Source organism: Panthera pardus, unplaced genomic scaffold, assembly GCF_024362965.1.
Source record: "Panthera pardus isolate Hobbes unplaced genomic scaffold, ASM2436296v1 HiC_scaffold_7, whole genome shotgun sequence".
Taxonomy (NCBI): Eukaryota; Metazoa; Chordata; class Mammalia; order Carnivora; family Felidae; genus Panthera; species Panthera pardus.
The window spans coordinates 9,055,495-9,068,288 of NW_026527002.1; the positions used below are offsets into that span (position 1 = coordinate 9,055,495).

Sequence of the window (12,794 nt, forward strand, 5' to 3'; positions counted from 1 at the left end):
GACTGGTCAAATGAGCCGGCGAAGCCACACACTCAGGGAGCAGCCCCTGAGATAATAGAGAGCTGACTGTCATAAAATGGAAATGAGCAAATAATGACTGCAGACGCAAATAAACGATCCGTCTTTGGAATCGTTTTGAAACTGTGCGATGACACGCGGATCACTCTCTTGCAAAAAGACATTTTCAGAGACAGAAAGGGTGCCGGGGAGAGCACCGAGAAGGACTCTGTGCGCGGCTTCTGGAATGATGACGCTTTGTCCCTCCTCGGCACCATTCTGCAAAAGGAGGGAAAGTTCCTCGGGGCGGCAGTCCTCCGGCCCTTCCCACAGCCCCGAGGCTGGCCGCAGAAGGCCATCTCCCCTTGTGGCTAAGGGAGTGGGGAAATCCCAGTCCCGATGACATGTTTTTGATGAAATCCCTTGAAATTCCTGCCCTCGCTAGGTGTTGGCGTTAAACTGGCGGAAATCTTTTAAGATATTTGGCAATGATTTCAGCAGGATAAAAAGCAGTCTTGACTTGAGAGGCAATAACCCTGCTACTTTTCGAGAATGTAATCTGAGGCAAGTCCCATAAACAGCCCTGGCCTTGGCTTGTAGAGTGGACCTTATAAAAAATAAATTAGGCAATTAGTAAGAAATAATTTTAATGGGCCAGGGCTATGCAAGTGATTAATATTTTAGTGACAGGGAACCCATCCTTAGAGAATGGGGAAAAGATAACACTACAGACATAGACGGCTGTAGCGGGTGGGAAGGTTGACTAAAAGCAAAATAAGTTTCATAACGGCCACACTACTATTCAGTGGAGTAAACATTTTCATTGGGGAGCTATTTTGTTCCTGCTAACATCCAAGCAAGGAAGTCTATTTAATCCGTTCTCACCATCAAAACAGAGAAGGTTGTCACTGACAGAGAGCAAAAGAAAGAAAGCAGGTTGTGGTCATTTTGCAGAACATACTTTAAAAGAGTAGTGACATGTCTTGGGGCACCCGGGTGGCTCAGTCGGTTGAGCGTCTGACTGCAGCCCAGGTCATGATCTCACAGTTTATGAGTTCGAGCCCCGTGTCGGGCTCTGTGCCGACAGTTCGGAGCCTGGAGCCTGCTTCAGATTCTGTGTCTCCCTCTCTCTCTGCCCCATCCCCACTCATGCTCTGTCTCTGTCTGTCTTAAAAGTAAATAAAACATTAAAAAAAATTTTTTTAATAAAAAAAAAAACAGTAGTGACATGTCTTTGAAGCAGCGAATTAACTACAACTATAAAAATGAAGTCATTGAAGTCAGGGGGCAAACCTGGCTCAATTTTTAAGATAACTTGAGATGTCTGTGCAGTTAATGTAAATATCTAAATGGAAGTGTCCTTTTATTTTGTTTTATTCTTTCTTGTGGTATAATGGACATATAACATTATACTAGTCTCAGATGTACAACGTGATTCAGTATTTGTATATATTGTGAAAGGATGTGTCCTTTTAAACAAGGACAGACTGATGATGGTCCAGCACAATCAGAGGCTAGATGGGAGCCACTATTGGTGAAAGATTCTCCCCAGTTAATACTATTTGTGATTTGTTATATATATTGTTTTATTTTATATATATATATATATATATATATATATATATATATATAGTGTATATATACACACATATTATATATATATAATATATGTATGAAAGTTAATATAAATTTTATAAGCTTTCCATCATGTACATTTCAGAATGTACCTCAAAGTCTTTTTGTTGTGTGAATGTGTCTCCTGTGACAAATCACCCTTCTAGTTAGTGACCTATATTTCTTACCCATGTCTCATGCCCACTTCATTCATTCATTCATTCATTCATTCAATAAAAATTTACGAAGCACTCACTATGCCCTAGGTATTGTGTTTGGTGCATGAAGGTTAGTAAGTAAAGCAGAACCTTGCTTTCCAGAAATTCAGCATCTTGCGAAGGGAGAATGGCATTAAAATAAGCCTCTAGGCAATTGTCGTTTCTATCTTATCACTCTCTTATCCAACTGTTTCTAGAAAAATTTCACCTACCTCATTCGCTGGTTTGGACTCCATGAAGAACATGTAAATCTTCATCAGTCCTTCTATTGTTGATTGAATGTGAAATGCTGGGCAGCCTTTAAAAAACCTTGATAGGTCTAGCAACTGAACATTTACCCAAAAGCCAAAAGTCTCAGGTTTAATTAAATGTAAGACTCAAGACTGAGTCAAGTCCTTCCTCAAAGATCAGCTGGCCAGCTGGAATGAATAGGTCTACCTACGGGACAAAGACAACAACAAAAAATACTAGCCCGTGACTCTCCAAGATGACTAGCCTGATCTAGCGAGGAAAACGATGAATAAATCTGAAAACCCGGAAGAAGCATGGTGGTTACTATATATTTAGTAATCATGTGCCAACCACAGCTTTTAATTATATTTGCATTAAGACGGCTTGGATTTTGGCTTAGGAAACCTGGCGTAACTTGCGCAGCTGTGCAGGCCCACGATGATATTTTCTTCCATTTTGCTACGGCCGGCTGAATTATCCTTCAACAGGTCTGTGTGCCTCTCACACTGGAACATATCGAGCTAACGCAGAGGAAACAGGAAAAGCCATCAGCCGGCACTCCCTCCCCTCAGACCCCGCGATGCCCTCTTCGCATCTTGTGAACGCCGGCCTTCCCTGTGAACTCGTCACCTTTACCATCCCATCTGTTCTGAACAGAGGGGAGAGACGACGGTCGTATATTCCGCACCAGGCCTACTAATCCTGCCAGATTGCACTGGTCTTTAACCATATGCCACACATGATTAGAGAACAGATCTTTCTATTTGCATGACAGGCTGTGGATTCTGGACGGGCCTCGAGGGCCACCTCCAGATAGACTTGAGTGTCCACTGGATGTTTCCCTGACCGCAATGAAGAGCACACAGAGCTTTGGCTCTGTCAACACCCGGCAGGAACCACAGCGCCTCTGCTGTGGGGCCTTGACTGGGTTATTCTCTCCAGGCTCCCGCCCTCTCCTCTGTAAGGTGGAGGAGGTTTGTCAGTCTGCCCTGCGGAGTTGGAGGTAGAGGCCGGGCGGCGGCGTGCAGGAGGGTGTGGGCTCCCTACCAGCCTGGGATCAGAACCTGTCGGTCCATTTCCTGATTATTCCGCTGTGGGCAAAACCCGAGGCTTTAAAATGGGAATCCTCAACACTGCCTCCACGGAGGGCTCTGTGGCGACTACAGGGGTTCAGAAAGAATTGCATGTGGCCCCTAAGTGACTATACGAGGCGTTAGCACATTATCATTATAACGTTTTTTGTCAAGGTGAAGGGAGAGAGGTTAATTTCTAAATACAGAGCAGTACCTGGGGCATAGAAAACACCCAGAGACGGTGGCGATTGTTGGTGCATTGCTACCCTTCCATTTATGCTTTACGTGAACTGTGTCATTTTGATGTCGCGGAGATTCACTTGTCCCTCGAGGACTGGGCGAAATGACACGCAGCGGTGTAACCGTTGTTACCTCGAATGCGGAGTATGAACATTACCTCGAATGCAGAGTATGAACAACTATTTAAACCAGGCATAACGAAATTCAGGGCTGGCCTTTTTTGTTTTTTTTTCTTTCCTTCCTTCGATCCAGATTTCAACCCGGCAGGCAATCACGTTCCTTTTGTGACTCCCGTGTGCGACTGAGGTCTTTCGGGAATGGGAAATGTACCGACGGGACCACGAAGCATCTCTGTGGTGGGGTCAGCTCTTCCTTGGGTTGCCAAGGTGAGTCGGACTGTCGGGAGGCTGTCTGTTGTTTTCGTGTTTGCCTCTCCTTTTTTATGTTTTATTTTCAACAAACTGCTGTTAGCATTGCTGGTGTCTGAACTGTTGGCTCAGGCTGGAGAAGAAGCGTGAATGGCTCCCAGGAAGGACTTCAGTTGGAAGTACAGCCCTCTGAAGGTTTCCCACGAAGGGCTGAGGAAGCAGCTACAAACTGAAGACGATTTGGAGTGCAAGTAAAGGTATATTATTCTCTTACGTGACTTTTCAAAAACTTGCTTTTAAAGATACACCAAACTATAAATCTAATGGCATGTTCAGGAGTAAGCTTCTAGTTTAGTCCCTTTTTGACTATAGAAGACTTGCCATATATATATATATATATATATATATATATATATATATATATAATAGAGAATACGTTCTCTATTGAATATTGAATTGAATGAACGTATTGAATACGTTCATTTTATTTTATTTTAAGTAGGCTCCACGCCCAGCATGGGGCTTGAACTCATGACCCCAAGATCAAGAGTCACACGCTCTACCAACTGAGCCAGCCAGGAGCCCTCAGGTATCTTCAGTATTTTAAATAACCAAAAATGAAGTTCAGCGTTGTCACTTGACTATGAATCTCCGCATGTAGCACGACGTATTTCGGCCAGGCCAGCAAAGGAATAAATTTGGAATAAATTCTCCAAATTCTCAATTTATCGGACATTACATTTTTGTCTTCTATATTTTACAGGTAACGAAGGCACAAAGCGGGGAGGAAAGAAGGTTAACTGAGGGGTTAAAGTGATCTAATGAACCCATATGTGGGTTCTATTCTATTCTATATATAGGTTCTAACCTCTATTCTCTATTGTTGCAGGTTTTGTCATTTTGCTGTATGTTAGTTCAAAAATACCATCTTGACATATAATTTTTGCATGTCTCCTTACAATATTTTTTGCTGCTGAAATATAAACTCTTCCCTTCCGAACTCCCTTGTTCGGTTCCGAGAAGACTCTCTGCAGCTTGTCAAAGCTTTCTGCATCATAGCCATTGATTTTTCTGGTCTTCGTGATTAGATGTGGCGATTTTTCTTCCGGATCGTTTACTTAACAAGAGGTGATTTCTAAGAGCCAAGAGTCTTCCCATCATGTTCCCTTAATTAGCCTTTACACATCCGTGCTGATTGCAGCATGTAAAGGGGTGTGTGGTAAAGCTGGGGATCAGCTACCGGACCTGCCCTCACCACTGTCATTCCACAGGACCATCAAGCTCACAGCCCAGGCGGCTCTGCACGGCCCGCCTCAGTCACTGACCAACTGAGTAACTGATTAACTGAGCCTCTAAAATGTCTCTTCGATAATAAAATTCACTTTCGTGCAGAAGGAATCCAGTACTGGTACAAGCAAATACAATACGATAAAAATAGGTAAACCTCAATGAATGGGGGTAGTGAGAAAGGCACAGCTGCTGGAATTAAATAGAGCAAAGGTCCCATCGTGCTTTTAGGGGGCAGGTTATTTAATTCCCTAAATTTTTGCTCTGTTGTCTATAAAATAGGGCAATGATACCTCATCGAAATATTACGAAAATGAAGTGACTCAATGCATGTAAAGTGCCCCTTAATTTCCTTTACATGAAAATACTAACTGAAAGAAAAAACCAGTAAGCTTATATCCTTGCTGCCTGGTTCATCTGTCCCCATGGAGCCTCTTCATCGAAAACACCTTGCTACCCGCTCACCCTGGACTGAATTTGAGACCCACCAATGGTAGCACCATAGCTGGGGTTGCATTCACCCATAATCCCAAGGCCAAGAAGTGGCCTACAACAAAGGCCAGATGCCAAATGTTTCCTGAATTGTATTAAAGTAAACATAAGCACCAGAGAAAAGGGGATGGGCAAACAAACTGATCACTCTGATCTAGCTTGAGTTTCCGGGACAATCATTCCTTCTACTCAGATCATTCTAAAATGGTAGGATGCAAACCAGCGGTCTCCAAACTGTGGGCAACCCATGTCTGGAGAAGGAGAGCTTAAGAGTCCATTTTTTTTTTTTTAATTTTTTTTTTCAACATTTTTTATTTATTTTTGGGACAGAGAGAGACAGAGCATGAACGGGGGAGGGGCAGAGAGAGAGGGAGACACAGAATCGGAAACAGGCTCCAGGCTCCGAGCCATCAGCCCAGAGCCTGACGCAGGGCTCGAACTCACGGACCGCGAGATCATGACCTGGCTGAAGTCGGACGCTTAACCGACTGCACCACCCAGGTGCCCTTTAAGAGTCCATTTTATGTGGCCACTGCATCTGAGTCTGAATGAATAATGCTTTACCATCCACATATTCATACCTATCACTTTTATTCCTGTCACTATCAAAACTGACTCTGAGAACTCAGAGATTTCCACGGTCACAGTAAAAAGCAACAGCATTACGCCAGTAACGACTAATTAGAAAATGTAACAAAAGCAAATTATATTCCCAATTACAACAAAAACATATGGTATCTAGGAATAAATCCAATAAAAGGACAGTAAGAACTGTAGAGAGAAAACTTTAAAGTATTATTGAAAGATGTAAAACCAAGATCTGAATAAACGAAGTGACATGAATAAATGAGATGAACTTCATGAGTATATGACAAAGGTACCAGTCTCCCCCAAATTAATCTATAAATTCAATGCAAACTCCTTCCAGAAACCCCGATAGAATTTCTTTTGTGGAAGCTGACAAGTTGGTTCTAAAATTCCCATGAAGAGTAAAGACTAAAGAGTAGTTAAGATATTTTAAAGAACAACTTGAGAGAGTTTTCCATATAATTGCAAAGCTATAGGAATCAGGAAGACTTTCTTAAATAAGGCATATATATATATATATATATATATATATACACACACTTATATATACATATATATACTTATATATACATATATACTTATATATACATATATATACGTATATACTTATATATACATATATATATATATATATATACGTATATATACTTAAAATTTAAATCTTCTGTTCAACAAATGATACCATAAACAGCTGTAGTAAACTATAGACCAGGAGGATATATTTAAAAAGTATGTAATTGGGGGCGCCTGGGTGGCTCAGTCAGTTAAGCGCCTGACTTCAGCTCAGGTCATGATCTTGTGGTTCGTGAGTTCAAGCCCCACGTTGAGCTCTCTGTACTGTTAGCTCAGAGCCTGGAGCCTGCTTTGGATTCTTTGTCTCTCTCTCTCTCTCTCTGCCCCTCCCCCACTCACACTCTCTCTTTCTCTCAAAAATAAATATTAAAAAAATAAGTAAAAAATAAAAAGCATATAATTGGCAGTGATCATTATTCAGAATTTATAAAGAACATTTTACATGGCAATCATGCACAGACAGATCACCCAATAGAAAATGGACACGGGAGATGAATAGGTAATTTACAGACAGGAAATCTGAATATATCATAAATATGTGACAATCTCACCACCTACACAGTAAATGTAGATTAAAACAATCCGGTACGATTACATTTACACCCATCGGATTGGAAACAACTTAAAAGGCTAATAATGCCAAGTTTTGGCAAGTAGGTGGAACAAAAAATAAACAGGTAAATCACACACCGCTTTTAGCCATGCAAATAGGTGCGATCACATTGGAGCAACGCTAAGACCAGAAATTCCGCTCATAAAAATGTATGATAGGAAAAATGTCTCACATGTGTTCAAGGAAATGTGCACAGAAATGTTTATGACAAGACTATTTTGAATACTCAACAACTGGAAATGATCTATGTATTTCAAAAGAGAGTAGATGATGTAATGTTGATGCATTCAAGAAATAAAATAACATACTAGAATTAATGAATTAATATCAGTATAGATAAATATAAAAAATAACATGGTGTGGGGCACCTGGGTGGCTCAGTCGGTTGAGTGTCTGACTTTGGCTCAGATCATGATCTCACGGTTTGTGGGTTCAAGCCCCACATCAGGCTCTGTGCTGACAGCTCAGAGCCGGGAGCCTGCTTGGGATTCTGTGTCTCCCTCTCTCTGCCCCTCCCCCGCTTGTGCTTCCTCTCTCTCTCTCAAAAATAAACATTAAAAGAATTTTTTTAAATGACATGGTGTATAAAAACAAATTTTAAGAGAACACATAAAATTCACTTTCGTGCAGAAGGAATACAGTATTGGTACAAGCAAATATAATATGATAAAAATAAGTAAACCTCAATGAATGGGGGTAGTGAGAAAGGCACAGCTGCTGGAATTAAATAGAACAAAGGTCCCATCGTGCTTTTAGGGGGCAGGTTATTTAATTCCCTAAATTTTTGCTCTGTTGTCTATAAAATAGGGCAATGATACCTCATCGAAATATTACGAAAATGAAGTGACTCAATGCATGTATTTTTACGCAAAAGCGTAAAAATACTACATACTGTTTATGTACATAAACAAATAAATAACAACAAAATAAACAAAATAAATAAACATTTATTATGTTAAAGATTCTTTCTAAATTAAGAATGATAATAAGCTCTGGTTGGGGACGGAGGGGGGTGGCATCAGAGACAAACACAAAAGAGCACTGAAATGTCTCATTAAAGTTTTCTATTTTCTAAAAGTAACCCTGAGGAAAAATAGCAAAGATTTGTCAAAATATATGAACATATGATCAAGCTGGTAGTTCAAATCTGTTCTAGATTTTTAGATATCATATTTTTCAGTGCTAGGATTCCCCCAATTGTTTCAGTTTCCATCTCTCCTGAATTTTTTTTATCTTTTCACCTTGATCATTCTCCTTTCCTACAGATTCTTTTACATATTTATCCTGATTACTTTTTAAATCTGCCAAGTAATTTCAATATTTGGATTGTCTGTCAGATTGTTTCTGTTAACTATTTTTTTTCTCTTGGTGGTCAGCCACTCTCTCAACTGTGAAATTATTCGGATATGTTATTCAGTGAAAGGCATGGTAGTTCCTTGGGGTGATGAAAGTAAAAATACGCTCAATAAAAAAATGGGAGATTGGGAAGCTGACTGAAAGGACCCAGGAGCCAACATGAAGGAGTTTCCAGTGGGCAAAACTGGAACGGACTGAGCAAGAAAATAATGCTCACATTGGATTATAAGTCATAAAACAAGCATCCTGGGTCCATGATGAGACCAATAAATAATTGACTAAATAGATGCGTGGGAGCAAAGAGAAAGCTCTTTCTTACAGAAGAATTCAAATTAAGAGATGTGTAGAAAGGGTGAAGGAAATGTAAGATTAGCTTGGGGCAAATACCACAACGATAATGGCCGCAGGCAAGGTCCAGCCATTGGTCCCCAAATGCTAATTTTGGAAACAGTATGCCTCGTCTTAAAGTATTTCTCATAAATATTCATCAGTAGTAAAAAAGAAAATAGGGACTTTACAGTGGAGAAACCCAGCAGACACCATCGTAACCCAAAGATCAAGGTTCACAGCCCCAGAAATAAGACATAATGACATCACGTGTCACCTGACACCTGATACAACATCACTTCTGTGCCATTTTTTGCATAAAATGCATAATCTCGGTATGATCATGAGAATACATTAGATAAACCTAAACCAAGGACCAAAATGATAAGACCAACATTTTTTAAAAGTGCCGAGGTCAAAAAAGACAAGGAAAGACTGGGGATTGGAGGAGATAAAAAGATAATTTATTTATTTTTAATTAAAAAATTGTTTTTAAGTTAATTTGTTTTGAGAGAGAGAGAGCGAGCGAGAGTGAGACAGTATGAACTGGGGAGGGATAGAGAGAGAGAGAGAGAGAGAGAGAGAGAGAGAGAGAGAATCCCAACCAGGCTCTGCTCAGCACAGAGCCCCATGTGAGGCTCCAACTCACAAACCATGAGATCGTGACCTAACCTGAAACCAGGAGTCAGATACTTAACCACCTGAGCCACCCAGGCGCCCTTGAAAAGACCATTTAGAGTATCCTGGGATCCTGGTTGGACCCTAGGACTGAAAATGACGTTAGTGGGAAAATTGATGAAATTTGAAGAATGTCTAGTTTGAAGTTTAGTGAATAGACTAGTATAGTACCAGTGGTAATGTTATGACTTTGATCATTGTACTATGAGGTTGCAAGACAGTAGCATTAGCAGAAGGCGGGTGGCGTGTATACGGGAGCTCTCTGTGCTGTATCTGCAACTTTTCTGTATGTCGAAAATTATTTCAGAAGCGTTGAAAAAGTTACCGGCGGTAATACTTGGGCTAGGAGGAGTCTCTTTTTTAGGGTGGATGGATTCCGATTTTGCCCTTAGTTTTAAGAAGTTGGTCCTTAGTCTTGGAATTAGCACTAGTGTTTTCCCGTATGTATTCGAACTGTAGCTATAAGGTAGCAATGTGCTTACTCGTAGCTTGGAGCCTTTCTGGAGTTTTCAGGGAAAGTCTGCGTGGTCCCAAGTCCTTCTAACGTGGTGAGGCTTGAACTTCCGGTGCCATCTCCGCAGCCTCAGGCACCTGCTGCTCACAGCTGGGATCTTCCACTTCTTTGCTGTATATGAAGTTCAAAGACAGCACAGAATTCGGGAGGAATTCGAGTGCAGGTATTAGGGCTGTCCTCTCGGCCGCATCCTTTTCTCTGGGATTTCCGGCTTCGAATGCTCACTGCACCGACGGCCTTGAATTCTAACCTGACTCTTCCGGGGCCAGGATGGCTGCTTTCTGCCTAACGTGTGTGCCTGTGGGCCACGTGGACTGACTTGGGAGAAGGCTGGATGGCTCGGTGCGTGTCTCCTCCACTTTCTGCCGAGGTTTGCTTGTCCTCTACTGTCTGAAAGCTGCTGTCCTGTCACATTTGCTCCAGAGTTTAACATTTTCATTGCCAGGAGTGGTAGTTTGGTACAAGCTACTCTACCAGTGCCAAGACCTCACTGTGTAATAAAATGTTGAATGCCCAAACAATTTTCTATTGTAAATATCTAAAACAACAGAATTGTTATTGGTATGTCAGGAAGCCTTAGAGATTTTCCAGAACCTTCATGGCCATCTCAGGGCAAAAACGTAAGATGGCCTTAATGTTGTCTTTGGCCTTCTCACCTCCCTGTAGGTGCCTTTCTCTCAGCTGCGCAGATTCCTGGTCTTACTTTTAGGTGTTTCTCCAGGACTCCATTTTGTTTCGGTCGGTGATCAACTTATCGTGTCTTCTTCAGTTCCTAACGTGAATATTTATTGAATGAAAAGATGCAGGGAGGAGGGAAGGAAGGGAGGAAGGAAGGAAGGAAGGGAGGGAGGAAGGGAGGAAGGAAGGAAGGAAACAAGGAAGGAAGGGAGGAAGGAAGGAAACAAGGAAGGAAGGGAGGGAGGAAGCAAGGAAGGAAGGAAGGGAGGAAGGGAGGGACGAACGGAGGGAGGGAAAGAGGGACGAAGGAAGGAAGGTGGAGGAGAGGAAGGAAGGGTTTTCTGCTAAAGGAAAGCTCTGGAGCAGGACACTCCGTCTGGTAAACCTCAAGCTCGCTTAAAATTGCTGGGGCAATCCTTGATGTTATTTTGTTTCTCGAACTTCCGTCATGAATCAGCTAATATGGTAGCTGCTCTGTAAATAAATCCATTTTCACTTGCTGCCCTTTAATGGTTCACTCACTTGCTGATCTATTCCAATTTCTGATATGACGTCACCTCTTCCCTCAAGAGATCTCATGATCACCTTCGCTAAAGATCACCACTGACCCCTGGCACTCTGTCCTTTTTCTCTGTTTTAGTCTTTCCCTTCATATTAGCTCTTACTACCTTATATCTAGTATCCTAGAGCATTACAGTAATGTAATGTTAATGTTATATTACTTGTGGTATCTTCCCTAGAATATAAGCAACATAAACATGGAAATTTTGATCCTGCTCACGGCCCCCCACCCCAATTACTGTATTTCCAGCATCTTAGAACAGTATCTAGTTAGTGCTCAACTAAAAACTCAGTTGATACTTGTTGACATAATAAATGAATTGTCGCGACAATCCTGCAGGATTATCCTCATTAAACAGAGAGCAAAAGTAAAGATCAGGAAAACAAAGTAAACTAGGCAGTCATAAAACAAGTGACGGATCTGGATTAAAACTCAGATGTTTGAGGCGCCTGGGTGGCTCAGTTGGCTAGGCGTGCAACTTCAGCTCAGGTCATGACCTCTCGGTCCGTGAGTTCGAGCCCCGCGTTGGGCTCTGTGCTGACAGCTCAGAACCTGGAGCCTGCTTCGGATTCTGTGTCTCCCTGTCTCTCTGCCCCTCCCCTGCTCACACTCTGTCTCTCTCTCTCTCAAAAATAAATAAACATAAAAAAAATTGAAGAAAACAAAAACTCAGATGTTCTGAAAGGCTCAGGGTTTGAAACATGGCAGATGGTGTGGACCAGCAACAAACCACCAACACCGTGGAAGAGTGTCTGTCTCCTATCAGGCTCACCCTGGTTGGGCGAATTTACGTGAAAATGAGAAACGAGCCCCGAGGCAGATTACATGCTTATGACCAGCATTGAAAGGTGATATTGGGAGATGTGGGGGAAACTACGACTACTATAGAAATCGATGAGGAAACATACGAAGAGAGATATAAATCAACAACATGGAATATTCAATGCTCTTTGTCTAGGGAGATGGTGTTGTTCTAGTTGCCCCTCTGCTAAGAGTTGGCTGAAACAAAGAATTTACCGTGTATGGAATACAGGAGACTTGGTATGATTGCCTCTTTTAATACCGAAGACATCGCAAACAGGAATCTGTGTAAATTTTGATATGAAGAAATGACCAAAGATTCTTCCACTCCTGAAATGAGTTGATTTGCAGATAGCTCAAAATCCTTTTTTTTTTTCTTTTTAAAATTTTAACATCTATTCATTTTTGAGAAAAAGAGTGTGAGTGGGGGAGGGACAAAGAGAGAGAGGGAGACACAGAATCCAAAGCAGGCTCCAGGCTCCGAGCCGTCAGCACAGAGCCCGACGCGGGGCTCGAACCCACGAACCATGAGATCATGACTTGAGCCGAAGTTGGACGCTTAACCGACTGAGCCACCCAGATGC

At 41.7% G+C, this 12,794-nt stretch overlaps 1 pseudogene; it reads left to right on the forward strand.

The window, feature by feature from the left end:
* Positions 1 to 12,110: 12,110 nt before the first annotated feature.
* LOC109250225 (U6 snRNA-associated Sm-like protein LSm3) lies at positions 12,111 to 12,412 on the forward strand (annotated as a pseudogene).
* The last annotated feature ends 382 nt before the right edge of the window (positions 12,413 to 12,794 follow it).